A 6469-nucleotide genomic window follows, 5' to 3' on the forward strand; every position below is an offset into this window, starting at 1 on the left:
TGCAAAGCTCACAGCAGCTTTGTGGGGGCTGGTACTCAGGTCCACCAGGACCCATGTGGCTGGAAGAGGCCCCAGCTGGTGCGGGGCTCAGGCCTGGGACCCACGCAGCTGGAGGGGACCCAGGGGGCGGGGCTCCAGCCGGAGGAGGCCTTGTGGGGGTGGGGATCAGACCTGGGACTCATGTGGCTGGAAGTGGCCTTAGCGGGATGGGGGGCGGTGGGGGGGTGTTCAGGTCCTGGACTCCATCACGCTCACCAGGGCCCGAGTAGGCAGGGGAGATGCTGGCTGCATCCTCTCATATCCCCCAGTCCCCCAAAAGTCCCTCTCCATCCCCGCTGATACTCCACCATGAGTGGCTCCCTCTGATCACGGGAACTTCTCTCCCCCAGCGCCACCTCAGGGGTGCTGGTCCTGTCCCGCCTCCACTTTTCTTCCCCTCCCCCTTCTCTTCCACGTCCTACCTGGTCACACACGGATTCCTCCCATCCTCTAGGATGTCCGAGGTCCCCCACCAGCACCTCGTAGGTGCTCTACTTGTGAGGAGATGCGAACTCCACATCCTCTTACTCCACCATCTCGACTGTGCCCCTGCATTCTGTAATAACTTTCAATGTAATAACTTTAAAACTTTAACTTTTATAATCTATAAAAATATTGCATCACTATTTCTGTACACCTGAAACTAATATTTATAATATTGTAAATCAACTATACTTCAATTAAAAAAATTTTTTAAAGTAACATATAAACTTAACTTTGTTTTCAGTGATGGTATAATCAGCAGAGAGGAACTATTTCAAGTAACACAAAAGCGCAGTAATTTGGAACTCTGCATCCTGTACCCCAAGGACAAGAAGAACTGTAAAAACAGTGAAGTTTTCTGGTTGGTGCCATTGCCATACTGAGGTCATTCTTTGCATATTCTAAGTCAAATGAGTAATTATGTTAGTGTCATTGAAACCTGAGATTTCTGGCAAAGTTGAAAGAAGATACTGATATGAGATGATTAGAGTAAAAACCTTATAGCTCAAGATTTGAACTGGAAGTATAATTTGAACTGGAAGTATAATTATCCTGATGTATTTTATCCTTAGGGGGAAAAAACCCCTCTTATCTCTGTCTCCTAAAAGGACCAAGAAACTGACTAATCCTATAACATGACTAATGAGAACTGTGGACTCTAGATAACATTTCCCACTAAAGGAACCAAGAATCTTTGGAGGAATGCCTAGCTCCAGGCCTGAAGCAGGAAATGTGAAAGATGAACCTGGAACATCTTTCCATACAGAATAGAAGGAGGCTACCAAACACTATTGGGATTGTGCCAAAAATACACAGGGACCAGTCTGAACAAAGCTCCCACTGGCCAAAGATGGGGTAACTTGAACATCAGTAGTGGTAGTAAAAACAATGGATGAAATTCACTAAATATGTTCAAATCCATATGATTTTGATACAGGGGAAAATAGTCTATGTGGTAACCATTAGAGACACAGGAAATTAACTCAATATTCTGAAAACTGATATTTTTTAAAAGAATGCTTATCACTTTGAAATATGTACTGAAATATTTACAGATTAAATGATATGATGTCTGGACTTTGCTTTTAAATAACCTAGGGTGTGCACAACATGTGGGATAGTTGAAACAAGATTAGCTATGTAATGGTAATCAAAGCTTGGTGATGGGTGAATCGAGTTCATTCAGTTGTTCTCTGGACTTCAGTATACATTGGAAACATTTCAAAATACAAAGTCAAAAAACTAAAAAGATTAAAAGTGAGAGAATATACACAACACATACAACTGATAAAAGGTAAGTATCCTGAGTATGTAAAGAATTACGTATCAACCAGAAAAGGACAAAACCCTCAATAGGCATAAAATCATAAGAGGAATCTGAAATATAATTGAAACCACAATAAAATATTATTATATCCACAAGACTGCCAAAACTTAAAAATCAGACAAAAACAAGCATAGGCTAAGTTGTGGAACAATGAAAAAACTCACAAAGTGCTCGTGGGAGAGTAAATGGGAACAAACACTTTGAACAGAGTTAAGCATACCTAGTAAGTCAAACATGTGCATGCTCTATCACCTAACAATTCCAACACTCAAGTTTATACTCCAGAGAAGCTCCTGTACTCCAGCACCTACCAGAATTCTCAGAGCAGAATGATTTGTAAGGGTTGGGGGAACGTGGAAGAAAACTAGAAACTCAAAGACACTTGCAAAGAATGAATAAATATATTTTGGAATATTCACACAATACAATATCATACTACAGGGAAAACAAATTAACTACAGATACTACAACTGCATGCATTAGCATGAATTAATCTCAAAAACATAGTGACCAAAGAATTCAAGTTGCAGAAAAAATCATACAAAATGATTTCATTTATGTATTATTTTTGAGATAATTCATATACCACAAAATTCAGCCCTTTAAAGTGAATTCAGAGGTTTTAGAATATTCAGTGTAGTGCAATCATCACCACTACCTAATCTCAGGACATTTATATCAGCCCCAAAAGAAACTATACCCATTAGAAGTCACTCTTCATTGGAGAAATGTTTATTCAAATCCTTTAACCATTTTTAGATTGGGTTGTCTTTTCACTGTTGAGTTGTAAGAGTTCTTTATATAATCTGGAAACTAGTTTCATACATGATTTGCAAATATTGGGTTCTTTTTTTTTCCTTTGAAGCACAAAAGTTTTTAATTTTTAAAAATTTATTTATTTTTGGCTGCGTTGGGTCTTCGTTGCTGCTCGCGGGCTTTCTCTAGTTGTGGCGAGCAGGGGCTGCTCTTCATTGCAGTGCACAGGCTTCTCATTATGGTGGCTTCTCTTGTTGTGGAGCTCAGGCTCTAGGCACGTGGGCTTCAGTAGTTGTGGCGGGCATGCTCAATAGTCGTGGCTTGTGGGCTCTAGAGCACAGGCTCAGTAGTTGTGGCGCACAGGCTTAGTTGCTCCGCAGCATGTGGGATCTTCCCAGACCAGGGCTCAAACCCGTGTTCCCTGCATTGGCAGACGGATTCTTAACCTCTGTGCCACCAGGGAAGCCCAAAAGTTTTTAATTTTGATAAAGTCCAGGTAATCTATTTTTATCTTTGGTTGCTTGTGCTTTAAAATGTGTCTTATCTAAGTTAATTATTGCCTAATCTAAGGTCATAAAGATGTTTACCTATGTCTTTTCCCAAGGGTTTTCGTAGTTTTAGCTTGATTTTACATTTAGATTTACATTTTGAGTTAACTGTATATGGTGTGTGGTAGAGGTTCAACTTCATTCTTTTACTTGTACATATTCAGTGGTCTAGCACCATTTGCTGGAGACACAATTCTTTTCCCTATTGAGGTGTCTTGGCACCTTTGTTCAAAATCAGTTGAACAATGTAAGAGTTTATTTCTAGGCTCTCAATTCAATTCCATTGATCTATAAGCTTTCCTTGTGCCAATACCACAGTGTTGATTACTGTAGCTTTGTAATAAGTTTTGAAATCAGGACGTTTGAGTCTTCCAAATTTGTTCTTTTTCAAGATTAGCTGTTGGGGTCCCTTAGGTTTCCATATGAATTTTTAAGATCAGTTTGTAAATTTCTGCAACAAACAAAAAGCCAATGGGATTTTGTGAGGGATTGCATTCACTCTGTAGATCAATTTCGGGAGTATTGCCATCCTAACAGTATCAAGTTTTTCAATCCATAAAAATGAAATGTCTTTCCATTTACTTAGGTCTTTTTTCCATGTTTTATAGTTTTCAGTGTACAAGTCTTGCATTTCGTTTGTTAAATTTAGTCCTAAGTATTTTATTGCTATTGTAAATGAAATTCTTTTCTTAATTTGGAATTGTTCATGGCTAGTGAGTAGAAATACAATTGATTTTTGTATACTTATCTTATTATCCTATAATCTTGCTGAACTTACCTGTTAACTGTAACAGCTTCTAAGATTTTCTATGTACAAGATTATGTCACCTCCAAATATAGTTTTACTTTTTCCTCTCCAATCAATTTCACTGTTATCTGATTCATCAGCATACATTTGTTCATGGTATTCCATAATAATCCTTTTTATTCTGTAGGGTTGGTAGTAATGCATCCTTTTCATTTCTGATTTTAGTAAATTGTTTTTTTTTCTGTACAGTATGGTTAAAGGCCCATCAATTTTGCTGATCTTTCCAAAGAACAACAGATGCCATATGGTTTTACAAACAATAAAAAATGCCTTTTATTTCATTTTCTTGCCTAATTTCCCTGGCTAGAACATCTAGTAGAATGAATAGAAGTGGTAAGAGTGGACATTTTTTTTTTTTCTTCCTGATCTTAGGGGGACCTACCATTAAGTAGGATGTTAGCTGTGGGTTCTTTGTAAATGCCTTTATCAGGTTGAGGAAGTTCTCTTCCATTCCTAGTTTGGCAAGTGCGTTTTTATTTTTAAATGAAGCATTGTAGAATTTTGTCAAATACCTTTTCCATGTCTAATGTGATAATCCTGTCATTTTGTCCTTTAAACTATTGATATAGTGTATTACATTAATTGGGGATATTAAGCCAAGCTTGCATTCCTGGGATAAGTCCCACTTGGTCATACTGCCTGATCTTTTAACATTTTGCTGGATTGTTTTGCTAGTTTTTTAAGAATTTTGCATCTATATTCATAAGTGACATTAGTGTGTGGTTTTCTTTCCTTGTGATAGCTTTGTTTGGTTTTGATATTAGGGTAATATTGGCCTCATAGAATGAGTTAAGAAGTGTTCCTTCTTCAGGTTTTTGGAAGTTTGTGAAGAATTGATATTCTTAGAATTCCACCAGTGAAGCCATCTGTGCCTGGGCTTTTCTTTCCATAGTTTTTTTTCATTACTAATTCAACCTCTTCACTTGTTTTAAGTTTACTCAAGTTTTTCTTGAGTTGGTTTTGGTAGTATGTGTCTTTCTAGGTATTTGTCTATGTTATTTAATTCATTAGCATAGTATTCCATAATAACCCTTCTGTAAAGTTAGTAGTAAGTAGTAATGTCCCCCTTTAATTCCTGATTTTAGTAATTTGAGTGTTCTTTGATCAATTTTGTTGATCTTTCCAAAGAACTAACTTCTGTCTTGCTCCTTTCTCAATTGTGTTCCTTTTCTCCATTTCATTATTTTCTTTCTTCTGCTTGCTTTGGGTTTACTTTGCTCTTTGTTTTCCAGTGTCTTAAATTGGAAGGTGAGGTTTTTTGTTTTGGTTTTAATAAATCTATGTATTTATAACTATAAATTTCCCTTTAAGGAGTTTTTGCTGCATCCCACCAGGTTTGGTATGTCTTTTCATTTATTTCAAAGTATTTTCTAATTTCTCTTTTGAGTTTTTAGACCCATTGGTTTTAGGTGTATTGTTTAATTTCCACATATTTCCAAAGTTCTCAACTTTACATCTAACTTCATTATGATTGGAGAATAGACTCTGTATGATTTTAGTTCTTTTAAATTTTGAAGCTTGTTTTATGATGTAGCGTATGGAATATTGAATAACGTCCCATGTGCACTTGAGAAGAATGTGTATTCTGGTGTTATGTGCTCTACACGTTAGGTCTAGTTGCCTTATAGTGTTGTTCAAGTCTCTTATTTTGTTGATCTGCCCAGTTGTTCTATCCACTGAGAGCAGGGTATTAATGTCCAACTGTCATTGTTGAATTGTCATCATTCCCTTCCAGTCAGTTTTTGTTTCATGTAGCTTGGGGTTGCTTATCATTGGTGTTGCTCATCATTATAGACTGTGCCCTTTTATTTCTAATATACTTTGTTTTCAAGCCTATTTTACCTATCAGTATAGCCACTCCAACTTTCTGATAGTTTATTTGCATCCTTTTACTTTCACTATTTGTATCTTTAAATCTAAAGTGTCTCCTGTACACAGCATATAGTTGGATCATGTTTATTTTTATCCAGTCTGATCCCTTATTTTTTGACTGGATTAATCCATTCACATTTAATGTTATTATTAGACTTATGCCTACCATTTAACTTGTTTGTGTCTCATGTCTTTTCTGTTCCTTTACTCCTTATATACTTTTTGCATTGACTATTTTCTAGTGTAACATTTTCTTTCATAATTTTTGCAGTTTCAAAATTGAGTTCACAGTTGAAAAAGTAGACTCAAATATCCAAATTGCTCCAAATATTCTTTTCCCATAACTGAATCAACTACTTAAAAAATCATTGAAACATTTTTTGGATACATATCAACAAAGTGTTTTTATATGAACCTATTTAACATTTTAGCAAAAGGTTATCAATTTCTCTCCAAGTTAAGAACTTTTCTGCTCAAGTTAAGTGCTAATTCTGTGTCAACTCTAGATTAAATCAAATTCAAAGGGAGGGGTATTTGCATAATTTCAAAAGCAACTCTAAGCTTATTCAATAACAACTAAGTGTTTTTCAAATTTTCCTGATAGCTTTTGCAGCAAATTTACAAAATGCTAATTAC

Source organism: Phocoena phocoena, chromosome 3 (genome assembly GCF_963924675.1).
Source record: "Phocoena phocoena chromosome 3, mPhoPho1.1, whole genome shotgun sequence".
NCBI lineage: Eukaryota > Metazoa > Chordata > Mammalia > Artiodactyla > Phocoenidae > Phocoena > Phocoena phocoena.